Below are 12,571 nucleotides of genomic sequence, written 5' to 3' on the forward strand. Positions count from 1 at the left end.
TTTGCTATCTCATATCTCTGCTGCTGCTGCTGCTGCCGCTGCTAAGTCGCTTCAGTCGTGTCCAACTCTGTTCCACCTCATATCTCTAATTCATTCATAAGAAGGAGGTCCCAGAGAGGTGAGGAAATACCCAAGGTTAAACACAGAGCAGTAGCAGAGTCCATGCAGGCCAGGTCTGCCTGACTTAAATCCTGCTGCTTTTTTCACTGTATCAATGGCTCTCTTATTATAACTGTAAATAAATGATTACACTGATAAATAAATAAACAATACATGCCTACATGCTCAGTTGCTAGGTCATGTTTGGCTCTCTGCAACCGCATGGACTGTAACCTGCCGGGTCCTCTGTCCATGGGATTCTCCATGCAAAAATACTGGAGTGGGTTGCCATTTCCTTCTCCAGGGGGTCTTCCTAACCCAGGGATCGAACCCATGTCTCCTGCATTGGCAGATGTATCCTTAACCATTGAATCACCAGGGAAGCTGAAGTAATACAAAGATAATAATAGTAAATAGATAAATTAAAAAAAAAGTAATTAATCATATAAGAAAAAAAAGTTACCAGAGTCAGAGTTCATCACAGCCCAGATATCAGACTTTTAAAATCTCCTTCAATATTAAATAACTCTAACGTGCAGCCAGGTTGAGGCATCAAGTGACTGAAATAGTTCCGGGGTTGCCAGCTTAGATCTCAGGCACAAGGAGCCATCACAGAACTCATTATATAAGTGCACCATGTGCTTTGCTCTGAAAGTGACTTACCATCCACTTATCAATTTCACAAGGAAACAAAATGTACGTACTAAACTTATGTGCCTGGATGTTCATTCATTGTAGTACCATTTACTGCAGCCCCTAGTGAACTGTAATCCTCAATAAGAAACTGAAAATAAATAATGTCATGTGACAGACTACTTTGCATCTTAAAAAAATTAGATTATTTTTAGAATTGGAACATCAATCAGGAAGTGTCATTGAAAAATAATTTGCATTATGAAAGTGAAAGTCACTCAGTTGTGTCTGACTCTTTGTGACCCCATGGATTACGCAGTCCATAGAATTCTCCAGGACAGAATACTGGAGTGAGTAGCCTTTCCCTTCTCCAGGGGATCTTCCTAACCCAGGGATTGAACCCTTTGCAGGTGGATTCTTTACCAGGTAAACCACAGGGGAAGCCCAAGAATACCGTAGTGGGTAGCCTATCCTTTCTCCAGTGGATCTTCCCGACTGAGGAACTGAATCGGGCTCTCCTGCATTCTAGGCAGATTCGTTACCAACTGAGCTATCGGGAAGCCAGTCTTCATTATAGTATCCACCAAAAATTTTGGATAATATCTTTGCATGGATCTAAAATCAATCAAAACACTCTAAAAAATATACCAAGTAATCTTGCTTGAACCATTTTATTTACCCTTCTTCATCTTTAACGTTATGCTTTTGCTTTCTCTGAATCTTTTATAACAAATATGAGTGTACATATAAATATATATGCATTCATACATACTCTAACTTCCCTCTTTATACTCAAAGGTAGTATACAGCATATATTGTTTTGAACTTCTCTGTACTTACACAACCTAGAGCTCTTTTTCTGCAAATGTACAGAAAAGTTTGAATAGCTAGGTTAATGTATAATAATTTATAAAATAATTTTCCCTTATAATACACTATTATCTTACACATTTTGCTATTATTTTAAAAATGCTGAAATCATAATAGTGTGTTATGTCATTAAGACCGTGTGTATTTGTCATTTTTATGGGGAAAAAGTGAAAGTCAAAGTTCAGTGGAAAGAATCTGTCTGCTAAAGCAGGAGACTCAGGTTCAATCCCTGGGTAGGGAAAATCCCCTGGAGAAGGAAATGGCAACCCACTCCAGTATTCTTGCCTGGGAAATCCCATAGACAGAGGAGTCTGGTGGATTACAGTCCATGGGGTCGCAAAGAGTCAGCCATGACTTAGCGACCAACTATCAATTCACCTTTTTTTTTTTTCCAATCACGAAGTAATTGAATGTCCAGAGACTGCTGTGAAATGTAGGGTTTTGCTAATTGGACAAGTGAAAATAGACAAAACCTAATCTACTCAACTCTTTGTTGTTTAGTTTGTGAGTTGTGTCTGACACTTTTGGGACCCTACAGACTGTAGCCCTCCAGGCTCCTCTGCCCATGGGATTATCCCAGCAAGAATATTGGAGTGGGTTGCTGTTTCTCCTCCAGGGGATCTTCCCAACCCAAGGATCGAACTTGGGGTCTCCTGCATTGGCAGATGGATTCTTTACCCCTGAGCCACTTGGGAAGTCCAGATCAACTTCTTGGTTCTTAGGAATTTGATCAGACCTCTTTAGATGAAATATGTGGCCCTGGTCTTAGAGATTTGAAACTATTTCTCCACTGTGAGAAAACAGTGTATTTAAGTGTAGAAGGCAAGAAAGGGAAACGTGCAAATCACCGAAAGTTTTATGCAGCTGATGTCACAGTCAGGGCCCTGCTGGGCATGTCTCCTGTGGTTTCCAACTTCTCAGCAACCTCCTGCCCCAACTTGCCCTGGACTGCCCTGGCCTGGGAGGGGCAGAGAGGGAAGGGCAGTGGGGCTGGGGGTGACAGTCTGCGAGGCAGCAGGAGGGGGTTGATGTGCTGATGTGTTGGTTGGGTTCCATTTTCTCAGGCTTCTTTGTTCACCTGCTCTGTCGAATGTGGTTGATTCGTGGAAAATGCTCAAACTGGCCTCTACTGGTTGGGACTGTACAAGGGGTAGGTGGGTGTAGCAAGGAAATGAGAACAGTTAAACCACAGCCAACTTTGCTCACTTTCAAAGGGTCACAGCTAATGGAAGAAAAGACTCTTCTGCAAGCACATGTGATTGTTATCAAACATACTCTAGACTATGTGACCCGAATTTCTCATTATTTCTTTGTATAGTTCCCCTGATGAGCTCCTACGTGAGTTGGGAACTTTATGTTCAGGATGTTCATATCTGCGTCTTTGTCTATGCTCATGACCCTGAAGAAAGGAGCAGACAGGACTCCTTGCAGCACTATCATCCCTGACTTTCCACCGGCCACCTAGGATCTTCCATGATTTGTGACTTTCTGAGGAAGCTACTTCTTGTTTTCATTTTTCTCTGCTTAGACTAGGTGACACAAGACCCAATCCTTGAACCAAGCTTCATGGACAGATGTGACATGCTTGGTTCCTCACAAGAACAGAGATGTGGAGGCCCGATCTCACCAGTGCAATTGAGTCTGTCATATACTAAGTCATGCAAGTTCTCTCAAAGGGAAAAAATGATTTCATAGTCAATCTGAGCAAGGCTTACTAGGGGCACTAACATCAGATATGCAGATGACACCACCCTTATGGCAGAAAGTGAAGAGGCACTCAAAAGCCTCTTGATGAAAGCTCAACATTCAGAAAACGAAGATCATGGTATCTAGTCCCATCACTTCATGGGAAATAGATGGGGAAACAGTGGAAACAGTGTCAGACTTTATTTTTTGGGCTCCAAAATCACTGCAGATGGTGACTGCAGCCATGAAATTAAAAGATGCTTACTCCTTGGAAGGAAAGTTATGACCAACCTAGACAGCATATTGAAAAGCAGAGACATTACTTTGCCAACAAAAGTCTGTCTAGTCAAGGCTATGGTTTTTCCAGTAGTCATGTATGGATGCGAGAGTTGGACTGTGAAGAAAACTGAGCACTGAAGAATTGATGCATTTGAACTGTGATGTTGGAGAAGACTCTTGAGAGTCCCTTGGACTGCAAGGAGATCCAACCAGTCCATTCTAAAGGAGATCAGCCCTGGGTGTTCTTTGGAAGGAATGATGCTAAAGCTGAAACTCCAGTACTTTGGCCACCTCATGGGAAGAGTTGACACATTGGAAAAGACTCTGATGCTGGGAGGGATTGGGGGCAGAAGGAAAAGGGGACGACAGAGGATGAGATGGCTGGATGGCATCACCCATTCAATGGACGTGAGTCTGAGTGAACTCCGGGAGATGGTGATGGACAGGGAGGCCTGGCATGCTGCGATTCATGGGGTCGCAAAGAGTCAGACACGACTGAGCGACTGAACTGAACTGAACTGGACATCAGGTGACAATGTAATGGGTGACTAACAGAGGGCTGCTCAGACACATGAGCATGAAGAGCAGGTGTCCCACCCCCTCCCCACCCAGCAGGCCCAGGATGGGGGTCCATGTCCTGGATTCCATCTGTCCAGCCTCAGCGGGAAGCGGGGCTCCACTGCTGAGGTCATGGCTTCAGCTCTCACATTCTGACCTCAGGGCACATTCAAGTCACATCCTTCATTCCTCTTGGTCTCTGCTCTGAGAGTCAACATCTAGGGAGCCTTGGCCTCCTAGGAGGACTGGCTGCATCTAACTGGTGCAGCCAGTGTGTCAGGAGTGGAGTCCCTTCTCAGGTTAAAGTCACACCCTGATGCCCAGCTCAGGCCCCATCTGTGGTCAGGCTGTAGACACAAATCCACTCCTGAAACAGGATAAATCCTTGCGATGACACTATTGAATTCTTGAGGTTTCAGTCCAAGGCCAAACTCAGCATGTTCCCCATGTAAGGAGCTCTCCCTGCTTAGACCTCATCTTCCCAGGGAGTCTTCGTCTGCATTTCTGTCCTGTGGCCCATTCTTAGACCAAGCATGGATGAAGTTGATTAGATCCACATAAATGACCAGTATCCACCTGAGCCAGACCATTTCCTTCATGAAGGTGGATTTTACTTGAATGATGGTATATAACGAAAGGAAACTGGCAGACACACTGCCTTCCCATGAAGCATTGTATTGAATACTTCTGTTTTACAAAAGCAACTCAAAATATAATTGAGTTCATTTGAATTCAAACTAGCTAAACACAAGGGAAAAAGATTTTATAGTTTGGGTTCAAAATAACAGTACTCAGACTATCTTAGAGGCTACATCTGTAAGAAAACTAGTATTTCATGATACATAATAAAAAATGTCTAGTACCTTTTATATACATTCAAAATCCATCATGTTGTCTTGTTGTGATACCAGAACTTCAGGCCAAATACATAATGCAAAATAAGAAAAACAAAACTAATCATTTTGATGTTTCAGTATTATTACTTTTTACAATAGTACAAATAGTGCATGTGCGTGAGCTTAAAACCTGCGAAGAAATGTAAGGTGTTGAAAAACATAAAAAGAAATCTCAGACATGAAATGAGAATTACCTTCTATAAATCAAAACAGAAAGAGATTTTGCTCACAAATAAATGCTACTCGAATTTATTAAGAGGTTTTTTGATCAGGAACACAACACAAAACTTGTCTCCAACTTTTCATTAGAGATCACTCAGTCTCACTGAATATAGGGTGGATCTTAACATTATCTTACCAGTCACAGTCAGGTGTATGTATATATGTGTGGATATGATACCATGTCTGTGAATCAATAAATTCTTTACTAGCCATTCACTAACATCAGCAGTGGGTGTCCTCATTTCAACTTTCAAAAAGGAGACATCATCTTCAGTTTTTTCCCTTTGGTGACTTTCAACTATGTTTCTTTAATTAATTAATTTTTAATTGAAGGATAATTGCTTTACAGAATTTTGCTGTTTTCTGTTAAACCTCAACATGAATCAGCCATAGGTATACATATAACCACTCCCTTTTGGAACTCCCTCAATTATGTTTTTTTTTTTCATGCTTAAAAAGACAGAACCCCAAAAAATTTGAGATGCAATGTGAAAAGCAAAAAGTTACATTTAACTCTGTATTTTTATAGCAGTTTATGTATCAAACATGAGCCATGAAATAGACACTGAAGAGACCAAGAATGAGGTCAGCCAAGAATTTAAAGTATTTTAAAAAAGGATCATACTCTTCACATGCCCACATTTTTGCTTTATGTCTGAACACTGTTGTGGAAAAGAGAGGCTGGAGTGTCTTGGGAACCATACATTCAGGGCAGGGCTCCTGTTTGCTGCAACTGGCTGCTTCTGCCAGCTTGCTTGCCGCTATGCCTGCTGCACAGATACTTCATTCAATCCACTACTTTTCTCTCTTTTTAAAAAACATATTTAAAAAATAAATATTATATTATTCTCAGTTATACAAGATAGAAATTTTATATTTTATATATTGAAATGGTCACCACATTAAGTCAATATCCTTCACTGTATATAGTTACAGATTATTTTTTTATTATAAGAAAAAATTGTAAGATCTACTCTTTCCCTTCTTGGTTAAATATTCAAACAGAGTTGTGCTTACTCCTTGGAAGAAAAGTTATGACCAACCTAGATAGCATATTGAAAAGCAGAGACATTACTTTGCCAACAAAGGTCCGTCTAGTCAAGGCTATGGTTTTTCCAGTGGTCACGTATGGATGTGAGAGTAAGAAAGCTGAGCGCCGAAGAATTGATGCTTTTGAACTGTGGTGTTGGAGAAGACTCTTGAGAGTCCCTTGGACTGCAAAGAGATCCAACCAGTCCATTCTAAAGGAGATCAGCCCTGGGTCATTCCTTTGGAAGGAATGATGCTAAAGCTGAAACTCCAGTATTTGGCCACGTCATGCGAAGAGTTGACTCATTGGAAAAGACTCTGATGCTGGGAGGGATTGGGGGCAGGAGGAGAAGGGGACGACAGAGGATGAGATGGCTGGATTGAGTCACTGACTCGATGGATGTGAATCTGAGTGAACTCCGGGAGTTGGTGATGGATAGGGAGGCCTGGCGTGCTGCGATTCATGGGGTCACAAAGAGTCAGACACAACTGAGCAAATGAACTGAACTGAACTGCACTGCTTTTATAATCGACTGTATGTTTATATGCTCCTTGTTGTGAGACTGAAATATTTGTTTTGATGTTTGGAAGGGACTGAACAATATTATCTGACCTGGATGCACATGGATTCTGTCTTCTGTAGCTGGACCACATCTGTCATCTAAGAAGCTCCAAAACACTCCAGTAGAGTGCTGTAAATCCACCACATAATTAGGGCACAAAATGGTAATTCTCTCTCTCTCTCTCTCTCTCTCTCTCTCTATATATATATATATATATATATATATATAAAACACACATATATACCATATATATATATACACACACATATATACCACACCTAGTTTATCTGTCCATCTGGTTTTGGGCACTTAGGTCGTTTTTGTGTCTTGGTTGTTATAAACAGTGAACATAGAGGTGGTGGTATCTCTTAGTATTTTTGTTTTCTATGGATAAACACTCAGAAGTGAAATTGCTGGATTGTGTGGTAGTTCCATTTCTAACTTATGGAGGAAGCTCCATACTGTTTTCCATAGTGACTACACCAGTTTACATTCCCATCAACAGTGCACAAACCTTCTCTTTTCTCCACATCTTTAACACTTGTTATTTCTAGCCTTGTTGATACTAGCCATTCTGACAGGAGTGAGGTGAAATCTCATTGTTGTTTTGATTTGCATTTCCCTGAATTTCAGATAGACAAAATATATATTTTCAGTTTAAGTTTGTTCCAAATTTTGTAAAGCTCCTTGCTTTATTTATTTATTTTTGTTTTTTTGAGAAACCTGGAAACCCAATGTAAGGTGGCTTTTTACTTAGGGATGAACATACACTGTCTGTCAAAATGATTTGTAACGCAGACACACACACACATATCCCTTTACTACTGAGAGTCAAATGCAGACCAACATTATAACCTTAATTTTAATAGAGCAGGTTCAGTTCTTATTGGATTTGCTGTTTGTTGTCTCAAAGTTTGCTTACAGGTATAAGAGGAAAGGTAGCCCGGGGAAAGACTATAGACGTTTCATCACTGGAGAAGACCCTGGCAGCAGCATTAACACTGAAAGCTTGAACTGCAGGGAACTGAGCCTCATTCAGTTCTGCTCACTCCACTAGGCAAAGGCAAATTTTGTCCGTGTTTCTCCATCCACCCCCCACCTGATCCCTCTGCTTGCAGTTCTGAGCTTTCAGAGCTCAGGCTTCTCTTCTCCCGTCAGGGAGGAGGCTGCTCCCAGCCTGCCACAGGGGGCCCTCAAGAAAGGCATTGGTGTAGAGAGGCGGGGCTCCTCCGTAGGCCTCCTCCAGCACCCACCCCTTCTGGGCTCAGTCTGGTGGTCTTTAAGAGAGATCCTCGCTAACTCCCCTGCCGGTCACATCTGCTGGGAACCCCAGCCTCATTATTGTCCCAGCCATGCTGCGGGCCCCAGTGCTGCTTCTGGTGTTCCTGGCTCTTGGTGAGTGTGTTGCCTGGATGCTCCTGGGATTTTTCTGTATTTTTTTGGCAATGGTGTGTATGTGTGTGTGTGGTATGTGTGGGGGGGTCATACTAAGAAATGCTGTTTCCTCTTCCTCAGGATTTTTTGTTGCTTTTCCCATTGCAGTCACTCAGGTATCTTCCAACATGGAAGGCGACAGGATGTCAATCACCAGGGCAACTGGGTCCTCTGCTGTAATGCCATGTGATCTTCCTACACAAAACATCAAATATATCCACTGGTACAAATTCCAGGAGGGAACCATACCCCGACGCCTTCTCTACTATGATGTGTCCTACTCAAATGTTGTGTTGGAATCAGGAATCAGTCCAGGGAAATACCACTGCTATGAAGGCACAGACAAGATATATAAATTTGTAATCTCAAGTCTTCAAGAAAGTGATTCTGGAGTGTACCGCTGTGCTGTCTGGGAGAAGCACATTGGTTCAGCCCTTCTTTCCACGGCACTGAAATTTTGCTTGTCACTGCCAAAAAACAGCCCAGACAGACCAACCCCTGCCTCACTTCCTGCAGTCAATGCCAATTCTCTTTACTCTGAACAAAATGAAATCCTGAGCTCATCGCCCATCCCCCAACTTTTATACTCAATTGTCACTCACCTCTCCCCACCAAAGCCACAGTTTTTTCTAAAAGCAGGCTTCCATCTTCATGCCTCAGACAAGCAACTGTCAGGCTTCATCTTCTTTTAACTCGCCCAGGAGGTGCTGGAGTCTATTCAACCTCCTCTTCAGGAGACAGGGCACCTAGGATTGATCTGTTAAGGGAAATATTTAGGAGAGCATGGAAAAGTTGGGAACCTCACTGTGGTTCCGTGTTTAAGAATCTGCCTTGAAATGCAGGGTGCTTGTGTTCTGGAGCTACTACACCTGCATGTTTTGAAGACCCTGTTCCACAACTAGAATTTCCTGCACCACAAGGGAAGACCCCACACGATGCAACAGAGATCCTGCATGTCACAACTAAGACCTGATGCAGAAAGTAAATAAGTTTTAAAAAATAATGAAATAAAAATCACAAACATAAAAAATAATGAAAAGCTTAGCTATACTGAATCATTGATCTGATCATTATACAGAGAAAATGGCTGGGAATGAAGCATCTTCAATATTCAGGAGTATGAAGAGTAAGACAAGATGAAAATGAAAACTTGGACTTCCTGAACCTCAAACTAGTATCATATTTCTCTTGGAAAAACTGATATTTTCCTCATATAACCAATCAGAGCATGGCTGACATAGTGAAAGTGTAGGAAAACAGTGGTTTCTGTAACAATGTCAACCATTGTACTCTTCTTCCGCTTTCTTTTGAATTCAGCCCACAACCAGAACTGTTCTGCATTAAACAAGTCAAGCCAGGGGTTCTTTCCACCCCTACCCTCTACATTAACATGGCCAAGTCCCAAACTGGAATGAGATTTATCAGGTTATTTTTTTCTCAATAATTCATCATGAAGAATGCTTTGGGTGAACAATTAGACAATGAATAGTATCTCTTTCAGCTGAAGAGTCATACATGAAAGGAGTATGGCTTTCTTATTGGGCTAGATTTAAGGATGTGAAATTCCTGGTGGCTCAGTGGTAAAGAATCCACCTGTAATTAAGGAGCTACAGGAGACCTGGGTTTGATCCCTGGGTCGGGAAGATCCCCTGAAGGAGAGCATGGCAACTCACTCCAGTGTTTTTGCCTGGAGAATCCCATGGACAGAGAAGTTGGTGGGCTTCAATCCATTGGGTCGCAAAGAGTCAGACACAACTGAAGCAACTTAGCATGAACAGAAATGTGAGATTCACATGCATGTGATCTCCTGTGTATTGGATCCTCCAAATTTCTATCAGAGGAGTGTTTCTTAAACTGTGGTCCGTCGACCGCTTGCATCAGAAACACCTGAGTTGGGATAATCGTGCTAGTTCTAGGTGGCACCCAACACCATGAATACAAATATAGGAATGAAGGCTGAAAATGTGCATTTTTCAATAAACTCCATAGCTGATTCTTATTCAAGTTGATTTTTAAGAACTGCTGTCCTGGTGGTAAGAGATAAAGTGACACACTTCTCTCTGAAATGGACAGTTTCCCAGCCTGACACAGAAATGCATTCCAGAATGGTACTCATGGGCTTGTTCCTAACCCAAAACCCTTCCTGTCTTCTTGCACCCTGGACACTCCTGCTTTCCCAGGTCATCATATTTTTGCTTGAGAATCCCACAACCACAGGCCAAGTTTCAGGTTCTTCTTATTTCTGTAATTGCAGGGAAGAAGGAATTGGATAGTAAACAAACCAACTTTAACTTGGTCTCTTGTACCAGGGACCATGTGTTTTAACTATTTTATGACTTTAAAAAAGACTGAAGCATAAACTTATTGTCATTTATATTTTTCTAATATTGTTTAGGTTTTGTTCTGCATATTTATTTCCCTGATCTGCTTTACAATGAAGTTTTGTGTATTGGGAAAATGTAGAGAATTCTCTGCAGAGGGATTTTTTATGCAATGAATTTTTCCTGACTTCTGAGTTTTAGGAATTTTTTTTCAAGGCAAAGAGACATGACAAATCTCTTGAGCAACAGAAAATCATAAAAATGAAACACTAAGATGTCCTTTGATTACTGCATTTGGGGTTGCACTGCCCCATCTACCCTGCTGGGAAAAACAGAAATATTCTTCACAGGTCATAGAAAAGAGTAAATGATTTCCTGCTCAATCACGGAGACTGAATTGAGAGGTTGGTTTGACTGGAGTTCTTCACTGGAACTCTTTTGGACACACTCCAGACCTCACTGCTAGCAGCTTGAGAGCTACTCATAAATGAAAACCTTTAGTGATGAGAACCTGAAGTTTAGGGTGTATGGTGGCAAGGAGGTCATAGTGCCCAAGCTGGGAGAGGATAGGTTCATGGAGGAGGTGGCTGCCATATTGAAAAAAATTCAAAAGTGAATCAAGGATTTTTGGAGGCATCTGTACAAAGGCTTATGGGCTTATTGTGTGCAGTTCAAAGCTTGTGATGAAGCATGTCCCTTTCCACCTCAAATGCCCATTTTTTCAAATATGCATAGGTGCCCCCACACAGGACACGCAATTACCCTGTTCAACATTCTCAGATTCAAGCTCTCCCTCAGTTAAAGGGTTGTAATAAGTGTTCCCACCTTGGAGGGTTTGTGGAAAATTCATTGGGTCAATCCATGTAAAGAACTTAAACCCATGCTTGTCACACAGTACGAGTTCAATACCTGTTAGTGCTTGTAACTGTTATCTGTGGCCTGGCCTCTATGTAAAGAATATACAGATGAAGCAGACAGGAGTCTTCCTCCCAGGAGCTACTTGCAGTCTACACAGTTGAAGACAAAACTGCAGCCTTGGCTGAGATGGCCCCATTACCCTGTGCTTCCTCTGTGGCTGCTGGGAACACTTGGCAACGGCTGAGCACCACTAATTTCCAGACCTGAACTTGACCTCATTTTTCTGACTTAGGTACTATCATATCCTCCCTTACCCCTAATGCATGGTGAACTTGGGATTCAGAGAAACTCTGTAGCATCCAAGATCACAAAGGTATTGATATCAGAAGAGACACAGTTTGAAGCCAAGTATAAATGTCATTTAAACATATGCTTTTCCCTACATTCTACCCAGAACCAACAAGAAGTAATGAAAGGATAAAGAAGAGAAGTGGGGGAGTCAGGGTGATCTGTATATTCACAGAGATGCAGCATGTGTTCTTGCAAATGTATCCAGGTAGGAAAATTGATCCTCTGATGAAAATGGTTGGAACAGAAAGAATTCCCATCTTTGGGATAAAACATGATTAAGCAGTATAACAGCTCACATATTTAGAAAATAATGATAGGAGTTGCACTGTGCTATTTACTATGTACCTCAAAGGAAATATCAAATTAAACTAATGATTGTTCATTTCCTATAGTCAGAAATTAATGGACCTTTGAGAATGCTTTGTGGAGCCAGAAGATCCAAGTCAATACGTAGCCGAAAAGTGAGAGGGTCTATATATGTCACACTTTGTGTGGTTGAACCAATAAGAAGGATCAGTAAATAGCTTCTGTAGTTAAGTTTTCTATACTGAAGGGACAAAATTTGTAAAATAGCAGCCTGAATTTTTGATCATCATCTATCTGCTTGGCACAGGAAAAATAGAATATTTACACCCAGCTCCTTCCTTGACCCTGATTGCTGTGAGATGGGTAGGAATTTCTCTGAAGGACAAGGATGTGTGTGGCTGCCCCACAGTCTTGACCATGAAGCTTCACTACACAGAATGTGTCCCAGGATGTTAAAACATCTTTT

General features: G+C 41.6%; 1 gene segment (V, D, J or C); it reads left to right on the forward strand.

Moving 5' to 3' along the window:
- LOC138439453 (T-cell receptor gamma chain C region C10.5-like) overlaps window positions 1–12,571 on the forward strand; it is a 62,054-nt gene that overhangs the window by 33,753 nt on the left and 15,730 nt on the right.

The sequence above is a fragment of the Ovis canadensis genome, chromosome 4, assembly GCF_042477335.2.
Source record: "Ovis canadensis isolate MfBH-ARS-UI-01 breed Bighorn chromosome 4, ARS-UI_OviCan_v2, whole genome shotgun sequence".
Lineage (NCBI taxonomy): Eukaryota > Metazoa > Chordata > Mammalia > Artiodactyla > Bovidae > Ovis > Ovis canadensis.